Source organism: Podarcis filfolensis (assembly GCF_964270895.1).
Source record: "Podarcis filfolensis genome assembly, chromosome: 13".
In the NCBI taxonomy this organism is placed as follows: domain Eukaryota; kingdom Metazoa; phylum Chordata; class Lepidosauria; order Squamata; family Lacertidae; genus Podarcis; species Podarcis filfolensis.
This window is the reverse complement of record NC_139615.1, coordinates 22,684,902-22,695,194: the sequence shown is the minus strand read 5'-3', so window position 1 is coordinate 22,695,194 and position 10,293 is coordinate 22,684,902. Positions and strand designations below refer to the sequence as shown.

General features: G+C 41.0%; 1 long non-coding RNA gene across 1 annotated transcript; it reads left to right on the top strand.

Moving 5' to 3' along the window:
• The first annotated feature begins 6,248 nt into the window (after positions 1-6,248).
• On the top strand, positions 6,249-8,872 carry LOC310747280. Its single transcript, XR_014540918.1, has 3 exons — positions 6,249-6,329; positions 7,967-8,093; positions 8,475-8,872. It is a non-coding gene; the product is annotated as an uncharacterized lncRNA (long non-coding RNA).
• Positions 8,873-10,293: the final 1,421 nt, after the last annotated feature.

The window sequence follows — 10,293 nt, the reverse complement described above, 5'->3', positions numbered from 1 at the left end:
TCTCCAACAACCACTGTAGGATCTGCAAATCAGCAGTGTTTCCCTTTACCAAGATTTGGGTGAGATGGAGTTATTGGAGATGGCTGGTGCAGAGTTCCTCGGTGTCTAAAATGCTAACCCTGTAATAACTGTTGATCTGACTCCTGACCAAACTATCAAATATCCAATGGTCTTCCCTTTCATTTGTCATTCCTCTGCCACACACACTTAGCTGGGCCAATAGGAAGAGGATACGGAGATTTGAGATGTGGCAAACATGTTTTCTTCAGTAGTGCTACAGTGAGCCCATAACTAGGAAATTACTGGCTTGCTTCGTAATTATCAAAATGATTGTGATTAATGTTAATTTAATTCATGTCGCCCTGAAGCTCCAGTGGTCACTAGCTCAGTTTGTGATTAAGACTGGATGATCATTTTTAAAATGTGCTGCTTTCTGAATTGGACGTAGGGGCTAAGAAGGGCATCAATCAGATCTCAGTAATGCTACATTTTATAATTGAGGACTCAAGGAGCAGCTGTTCAAAACCTGGCTGAGATAATGTGACAACAAAGGCATTTCTGCCAAGGGCGCAAATTTGCCCTCAGCATGGTGATATTAGCAGTGTTGCTAGCAGCGCTGCTTCCTCCTTCAGTGTGCCAGCAGCATCCTCTTAAATGTGCCATCAGTGAACCCATCCCTTTTCCTCACAAATATTATCAACCAGGTGGTTTCATCATCGGAGGCATTGTTTCTCAAATGATCCTGCTTTCTGAAGAGAAAACTTTCAAAAAAGGCCCCATTCAGCAACAGAATCGAGAACCTGTGTAAGGATGCTCCCTTGTTGGTTATTTGCTTTTGTGTAAGGGGGAAAAATGTGTAAAGAATATTTTAGGAAATATATCACCTGGCATGTGGTGCTTACAACAAATTGTGCCAGCAGTATGGAGGGCTCGTGTTCAGCATTCCAGCATTCCAGCTATGTTGGTTAGAGCACAGTGCTGATAATGCCAAGATCGCAGGTTCGATCCCCATATAGGACAGCTGCATATTCCTGCATTACAGGGAGTTGGGCCAGATGATCCCTCAGGGTCCCTTCCAACACTATGATTCTATGAAAAAATGCTTCTGCACAATATTTTAGTTCATTCTCCCTCCCACTGCTCCTTCCCACTGGATTACAGCTGTTCCATAAATACATTAGTTTAGGAGACTAGCAGCAGGAATAATTTGTACAGACGGGAACTGGAATGGTATTTCTAATTGTCTTGTTTCTCCCCACAAAAATGAATTCCAAGCTACATCTGAGATGTATCCCCTCCATTGAAATAGTAATAAAGAACAATGCTGTAGTTAAAAAACAAACAAACCCTACATTCTGGAAATGGGGAAGGAAATCATGGTGAACATGCATTTCCTTTCCTTTAGCTAAGTAACTACACAGAGCATCAACCTCTTCAAAGAATGGCTCCTTCCTTGTGTGCCTGCCTTGAAATACAACACATGGACTTAAACTTGTGGGGAGGGTGGAATTCCTTTTAATATTCTAATGGTAGCCCATCCCCATCAAGACCACATCTCAACTTTCCTTTGGACATGGATGTGCATGTTTCTGAATGGCTCAGCAAGCACCTATGCATGCAATGTAACCAATGCTATGCAGAAAAATGAAACAGCTCTTTCTGCATACTTCCTTGAAGTGTGTGTGTGCCCATTTTGTCCATCATATTATTGTCCAAGATGCTATTTTAAATAAATCTGATAAATGAATAATCTGCAGCAATGGGGTGGTATTGGTGTCCTACTCCAAAGCAGACGATCTTGGTGGCATGCAAAACAGCAGTAATTGTTTTATCAAGAGTGAAATGCCCCTTTGAGATAACCTGTCATTGTCATTGTAGCTTTCTGACTAAACATTACCAGCATGTCTTGGCCTTGGCCTTTGCAGTAAAGGAGATCAATGAAAACCGCCAGATCTTACCCAATGTCACCCTGGGGTTCCACATCTATGACAGCTATTTCAGTGCGATGTGGACCTGTCATGCAACCATTGAGTTTCTTTCCACACTGAACAGATTTAAGCCCAACTACAAATGTGACACTCAGAGTAATCTGGTCGCTGTCGTTGGGGGACTTAGCTCTGAAACTTCTCTACACATTGCAAGCATCCTGCAAATCTACAAGATTTCACAGGTAAGAAGAAAAGAGGATGTTAACAAATTTCACCATTTGCTTGCTTTTTACAATTTGGTTATGGGGGTTTAAAACAAGAGTGAATGAAATGAGCAGGATGAGAATGATGAAAAGCAGTCATCATAGTTCATTCCTACATGGGAAACTCTGTTCTTCTTATTTATTCATTGCCCCCCCCAAAAGGAAAAAAACAAAAGATGACACTGATTTGAATTAGTGTGCATGTATAGATGTAAATTGAGACACAATTACTATCAAAGAAATAAAATGATAACCGATAAGTCAGTGACCAGCTCCCCTGTGTAACTTGATAGACTGCAAGTCCCATGTTCTCCCTTCTGTTCCTCATAAGATGAACAAGCCTAGGTGAACTTCAGGCTTGTACACACACCTCTCTTCCTCCAGGACAGCTGATGAAAATAGGAATCTGGATGCTATCATAGCCATTTTTGCTTAACCAAAACTGATCGTATTATCTAAACCAATACTGAACCAATATTGAACAAAACATTCCAGATAACAACTCTTATTATTAGCGGCACACACAGAATGAGATTTCATTTCGCATTCTTAATGTTTTTCTGACTCTCTCCACCACTTTTTCCCTCCTCCTCACTTTCATAATTAGCTTTCATATGGCTCTATTTCAGCAATGAGTGAGAAAACCCAAGTTTTCCCCACTTTCCAGATGGCCCCCAAGGAAGCCCATCAATATATGGGGATTCTGCAGTTGCTTCTGCATTTCAGGTGGATCTGGATTAGCATCCTTGCTGTGGATGATGATGATGGAGAAAGATTTTTGCAAATTGCACTCCCGTTATTTTTACAGAAGGGCATTTGTTTTGACTTCATCGACAGACTCCCTAGGTTCACTTTTATCTCTGAAGCTTTGAATACAGCAGACTTGCTTCAGGGAATATATGAAGTTATTATGAAGAGAAAATCGAATGTACTGGTGTTTTATGGAGAAATCCAGGCCATAATCCTTTGGAGAACATTCCTATACATCCCAGCGACAGTTAATCCTAAAGGTAAAGTATGGATTATGTCAGCCCAAATTGATATTATAGCTTTTAACTTTCATACGCAATGGGATTTTGAAGTCTTTCAAGGTGCTATAGCCTTCGCAAGTCATTCAAATATACTCCCGAGATTTCAACAATTTCTTCTGGGAAGAAATATTTTCAGGGCCAAAGAAGATGGTTTTATCAAAGAGTTCTGGCAAAATGCATTCAAATGTAAATTCCCAAATTCTATTGTGGGTGAAATGGAAGCAGAAATCTGCACCGGAGAGGAGAACCTGAGCAACCTGCCTGGTGGGTTTTTTGAAATGAGCTTGACTGGTCACAGTTACAATATCTACAATGCAGTCCATGCTATAGCACATGCTTTACAAGCCATGCATTCTCTAAAATCAAAACACAAAGCAATGGTGGATAGAGGGAGCCTGACAATTCCAAATGAACAGCTTTGGCAGGTAAGAATATAATGAATAATCTAGTATTTACAGGTGGAAGCAACACACTCCACTGTTTGTAGACTAGCGTCTCTTCGTGATTATTTCATTCACTCAAAATATCATACCCTCCAACATCCCATGGATCAAAATTGGAATGCTTGTTTTTTTGGTCCTGAGCTCTTGCAGGAGTCCAAATTGAGATGGCTTCTGTAATCTGGGATGTACTGCTCAAATCAGAATGATTAAGGGGTATTCAATATGAGCTTCCTTTCTCTTCCCAAAAGCAAGGTGGGATGATCACAATAATTCACGTATTGAAGAGCATCTTTCCTGTCTTCTGTTTGGCTTATTAGCCTATAGCTGAGGTGGGAATACTGTAATGCAGGACTCTTAGCTAAAGCATCCCTGACAGATGGCCAGGACTTAAAAAAACCTCCAATGAAGAAGAGTCCATAACCTCCCAAAGGAGTCAGTTCCACTGCTGAACAGCTCTTACTGTCAGAAAGTTCTTCCTGGTGTTTAGTTGGAATCTCCTTTCTTGAAACTTGAAGCAATTGATTCGGGTCCAAGCCTCCAGAGCAGGAGAAAACAAGCTTGTTCCATTTTCCATGCAACAGCCCTTTAGATATTTGAATATGGCTATGACAAGGAGACATCTGCTGGATCAGACCAAAGGGCCATTTAGTCTAGCACTCTAGTTTCACCACAGTCAACCAGATGCCTATGAGAAGCCCACAAAGAGAACATGAGGGCAACAGTGCTCTCTCCACTGGTAATTTCCAGCAACTGGTATTCATAGTTATAGCGGAAGTAGTACCTAACACCAAGGAAACTAGCGCTAATACTCCCAGGAACCTCACCAAAATGCTGGAGAGAATGCACCTCCACAGGCACATACCTCCACATGTAGTGGAAATGCCCCAAAAATCCAACTATTCTGGACAACACTCATACAAGAAATATGCAAAATAACTAAGCAAGTCACCTCAGAACTGGCCCTATTAAACATCTTCCAAGATAATAATGCCCACTCACATCATAAAGAGCTCATAACCCACCTACTCTCAGCAGCCAGAAACGTCATAGCCAGACACTGGAGAGATCTGTCAGGAGTAAGCATGGACCAATGGTACAAAATACGGTAGTATGGGAAACAGCCTTATTAGAAAAACTAATCAATAAACTGAAATGGATAGGAGGACAAATAGAAGAAGATGCCTTCATCTCGGTATGGTTCCCCTTTATCACAAACACAGCCCAACAAGACAATGAAAAGAATCCACTAACAGTATACGAATCAATAGGGCTAACCTGATTCAAAAACACCCACCCACCCCACTCACATGTGAAAACAAAGATCACCGCAGCCAACTACAAACAAACAACCACACCCTAGGCCAACCCCAACCTCTCTCACCACCAAAGGAGCACAAGCGAATAGTAAAGAGAACCCGCACAAGCGACTCTGACAGAAAATGCCACACATACATTAAGCAGAATAGAAGCATTGCCACCCGATCCCACCCCCACTCACTATTCCCCCCCCCCACACACCTCTTCTCCCTTTTTCTTCCTAAGGTAACACTAATATCTCAACAAATGAGACTGATCTGTAGAAAATGTAACTTGAAAAAAGAGACACTGCACATACTTTGTAAACCAAGAAATCTATACAGTGGTACCTTGGGTTACATACGCTTCAGGTTACATACGCTTCAGGTTACAGACTCTGCTAATCCAGAAATATTACCTCGGGTTAAGAACTTTGCTTCAGGATGAGAACAAAAATCGTGCTCCAGCGGCACAGCAGCAGCAGGAAGCCCCATTAGCTAAAGTGGTCTTCAGGTTAAGAACAGTTTCAGGTTAAGAATGGACCTCCAGAATGAATTAAGTACTTAACCCGAGGTACCACTGTAATTAAAAATATGTTGTTGTTTTTAAAAAAGTTATAGCGGAAGTAGCACAAAGTCATCTAATTGATAAGTGTGGCGCTTTTATTTATTAACTACTGTATTAGAAATTATAATGATGGAATTCAAATAATAACAAGGAAAGGGTCTCCTTACATAGCAGCAAAGTGAAACAGCCACGTTAAAAAGTGTTATATCTTGGCCGGGGGTGGGGGAGGGAGGTTAGGGATAAACTTACAAAAATGGCTCTAATGAAAGCACAGTGAACAGAGAGTTCAACTCAGGAACCACAAAAAGGAGAGCAAGATCCCATCCCTTTGGAGTGCAGGCCATCTTGAAGCAGGAGCAGAACATCTGTAATATTTTTCCAGGGTAAAAGCAAAAGTTTTGTGAACGATAAGGATGGACGGAACTCCACTGCTCTCTTGATTAGTGTGATGTAATTAAATTGTTACTTGATATCTTCTGCAAGGGCAGTCATTAGCATTTCTCAGAGCCAAAGTTGCAGCCCTTTGGACTTTGGAAATAAAATGGTTCTGTTTCTTTTCTTTTTTCCAACCAGCTGCATCATTTTCTCAGACGTGTCTCTTTTAACAATAGTGCTGGATATGAGGTTTCCTTTGACCACAATGGGGACTCGGTGGCTGGATTTGATGTCATAAACTGGGTCTTTTCCCCAAACCAATCCTTTCGCAAAGTTGAAGTTGGAAAGATGGATTCCCTGCTTCCTCCAGAGGAAGCATTCACCATTAGGGATGATGTCATCACTTGGCACACCTGGTTTAATCAGGTAGGGTCTCAGTATAAATTGTTTGGGCCAGATTGAGGGGTCTAAGTGGTGTTTAATTAGTCTTTACACCTAACATAAGTGGAGGTTTTTTTACTGCACATTCTTCCCTTGTCTCACCATTCCTCTGCCTCCAACTTCAACCTGTCAAATCTATTTGGCATGCCAGCCCTGCACCCTCCTGCACCCCTCTTCAACTTCTTGTGCTCTGGCACGACCCACAACACTGCCTACTCTTTGTAAGACTCAGAGCTCTGGGCTGGGGTTTTTTTATGTGTGTTTCTGTAATCTCCCTTTATTCCTGCTCTATATGTACCTGAATATCCCACCCTAACAGCCAAACAAGAGGCATGTGGTGCAATACAATAGTTGATATAAAACAGAAGTAATAAAAAGGGTTTTATGATCTCTTTGTGTACAGAAGCATATCATTTCAGTTTTGCTTTATCTAATTTGCTACTTTGTTATGTCTACAACAATGGCTAACACAATACTGAACCAACAATGCTACCATCTAACACAGGCTTGGGCAAACTCCGGCCCTCCAAATGTTTTGGAACTACAATTCCCATCATCCCTAGCTAGCAGGACCAGTGGTCATGATGATGGGAATTGTAGTCTCAAAACATCTGGAAGGCCGGAGTTTGCCTATGCCTAATCTAACACATCCACCACCAACTCTCATACCCACAACCAACAACTCCTCGAAATCAACTCCAAACGCAACTGTATCCCATCAACATTCAAAGTCCCTTTCAAACTCTCATCCAATCACCACTCACTACCTACATTCCAAGGACATTCTCACCAACCCCTCCCTAACATTAATTCCTCTAATATTCTTATACATATATTTGCCTTAATTACTCTACTTTTAAATATACATACAATTTTATGTACATATGCACCAGAAAATCACAGACATCAATGTGCTATATTCATCACTTTGTGAGGCCTGGTTTATTCCCCTATGTCAACCTGTTGCTGAGTAAAATTACGGAAGTCTAACTTGAATTTCATGGAGCAATAGCTTCTCTGAACTTTTCAAAATAAAGACTTCACAATTTAAAGTAGCACAATTGATTCACTACTGTAGTAAGTGAGGTTGCTTAAAGTTTTTTCCTGGATCCTGTGCACTTGCCCATCCTGAGTAAGAAACAGAAAACTCCCTTTTGAAAAACTCCCTAAAGTGGGAGGATATGAATGATCACTTTTAAAGGAGGGAAATAAATGGCAGGGTTGGCTAAATAGTGGCCTTCCATATGTTATAGGACTCTGATTCTCTTCAGCCCAGCCAGCATGACAAATACAGTGGGAGCTGTAGTCTTACAGCACCTGGAAGACCAGAGGTTAACTATCCGTGATCTTGGAAACACATATAATTATTTTTATTTCATCTCAGTGGAGACAGAGTTAAGGTTTGAAAAAAATTCTTGCACCAGCAATTTAAAACCTGGTCAAAGCACTGCAATTCTATACAGCTTAGAAAAGCTGAGCCTGTCCCTGGGATCCTGTGTGCTTTCTGGAACTTCAAAGCTACCACTGTCATATGTTTAAGGCCATTTCCATACCAGTGAGACACAAATTTCCCAAGCACATTTCCTGACTGAAAAATAATTTCCTCTTCCATCGTTTAATAGGTGCTGCCCCTTTCTGTGTGTAATGACCATTGCCATCCTGGTTACAGCAGGAAAAAGAAGGAGGGGGAACCATTTTGTTGCTACGACTGTGCCCCATGCCCAGAAGGGAAGATTTCAGATCAGAATGGTAAGAAATGCCATGTGCAGAAGAGGTGGGGAGAGGAGAATTACTGAAATTGGCCCAATCTAATAAAGAAATGCTTTTGACTGGCATCGTAATTCTAAACACACATCCATATTTAATATGTAATTCTTGTCATATTCAAGATACCCTTTCAATAATTGGGTTGGGTTGTGTGTGTGTGTGTGTGAGAGAGAGAGAGAGAGAGAGAGTACGAAAAGCCTCTTTGAGAACCTCTGATTCGTTTTGTTTTGTTTTTTGTTTTGTTTTGTTTTGTTTTTTAAAAAGAAAATGAGTATTTGGCAAAAGATAACCATTATTTTTTCTAAAATAGGGTATGAAATGAAGATCTGAAAAACCAAATCCACAACTTTTCTTTTGTTTCAGACATGGCTGACTGCATTAAATGCCCAGAAGACCACTATCCAGGCAAAAAACATGATTCATGCATTCCTAAGGATATAAGCTTTTTGTCATATGAAGAACCTTTGGGAATCAATTTAGCCATTTTTTCTCTTTCCTTTTCTTTAATCACAGTGCTGGTACTAGCAACATTTGTGAAGCACCAAGACACACCCATAGTCATAGCCAACAACCGAAACCTCACCTACACTCTCCTTGTCTCCCTCCTGCTCTGCTTCCTCTGTGCGTTGCTCTTCATTGGACAGCCTCATACGGTGACATGCCTCCTCCGACAAACGGCTTTTGGCATCATCTTCTCAGTGGCTGTTTCCTGTGTGCTGGCCAAAACCATCACTGTGGTTCTGGCTTTCATGGCCACCAAACCAGGATCCAGTATGAGAAAATGGGTAGGGAAAAGACTGGCCAACTCCATTGTTCTTTCTTGCTCCCTTATCCAAGTAGGCATCTGTACGGTGTGGCTGGCAACCTCCCCACCATTCCCAGATGTCGATATGCACTCTATGAGTGAAGAAATTGTACTTGAATGTAATGAAGGGGCACCTATTCTGTTTTATTGTGTACTTGGGTATCTGGGTTTCCTGGCCATTGTCAGTTTGGTGGTGGCTTTCCTAGCCAGGAAACTGCCTGACAGTTTCAATGAAGCCAAATTCATCACTTTCAGCATGTTGGTGTTTTGCAGTGTTTGGCTGTCCTTTGTTCCCTCTTACTTGAGCACCAAAGGGAAATACATGGTGGCTGTGGAGATTTTCTCTATCTTAGGTTCCAGTGCTGGGCTGCTGGGCTGCATCTTCTTCCCCAAATGCTATATTATTGTCATGAAGCCAGAGATGAATAACAGGGAACAGCTAATGAAGAGACCAAGTAAAAGCACGTAAGTGTCCAGAACTTCTGCTTCAGGCTGTAGGCTGCAGGCTTGCAAATGCATCAATAAAAGTTTTCAAATCCATATGAGAGTTGATTCACAGAATAATTAAACCACGGGTTGGAACCTGCAGCCCATAGGCTGAATCCAGCACACCAACCAGCTGTCAATGGCCCATCAGCCCTCAGAAAAATTGGGCACCTCTTTCTATCTTTGCAAAGGCTCTTCTTTCCCAGGCATAGCTAAGAGATATTGCATTTTACTATTAAAGAGAAACAACAGTGAACATCCAAAATGTTATTGACGCTTGACTTTGCCATTTAGGAGCTCTTCTTCTTGAAATGCCCTTTAACACACAATGTAAAATCTATGCAATAACAATGGTAAAAATGAAAATGTAAACAAACAAACAAACAAACAAACCATGCATTATTGTTGTGGGTTGAATTGTAGATTTCTTGTAAATCAAAAAAATAAAATTAGATACAGTAAATTATTGAAGCTCCCCCTACATCTGTGTACTAAGCATATTCTTTTTTTGGTTGTCTAAATATGTTTTGATGTCTAGCTACAGAACATTTCAAAATGTTGAGCTGCACAGTCACAGAACTCTTAAATGGAACTGCAAAGACCGCAAAGAAGAATAAAGGGTTTTTTAAAAAATAAAAAAACTATTGAAATGCTTTTACTTGCAGTGGGGAGCCCTCAAATCTTGCAAAGATTTTTGCACACACACAGAGAAACACCTAATCCCCCCGCTGCTGAATTCACTGCCTGATAATGAGCCTGTGAATTTGTGGGTAAGAATTTTCACTTAATCCAATTTCACACACAGTTTGAGGCAGGATTCATTGGCTTCGTTTCTGGGCAACAATGGCATTCTTAGCCTCAACCTTAATCTGAGGTAGCTATTTAAAATCA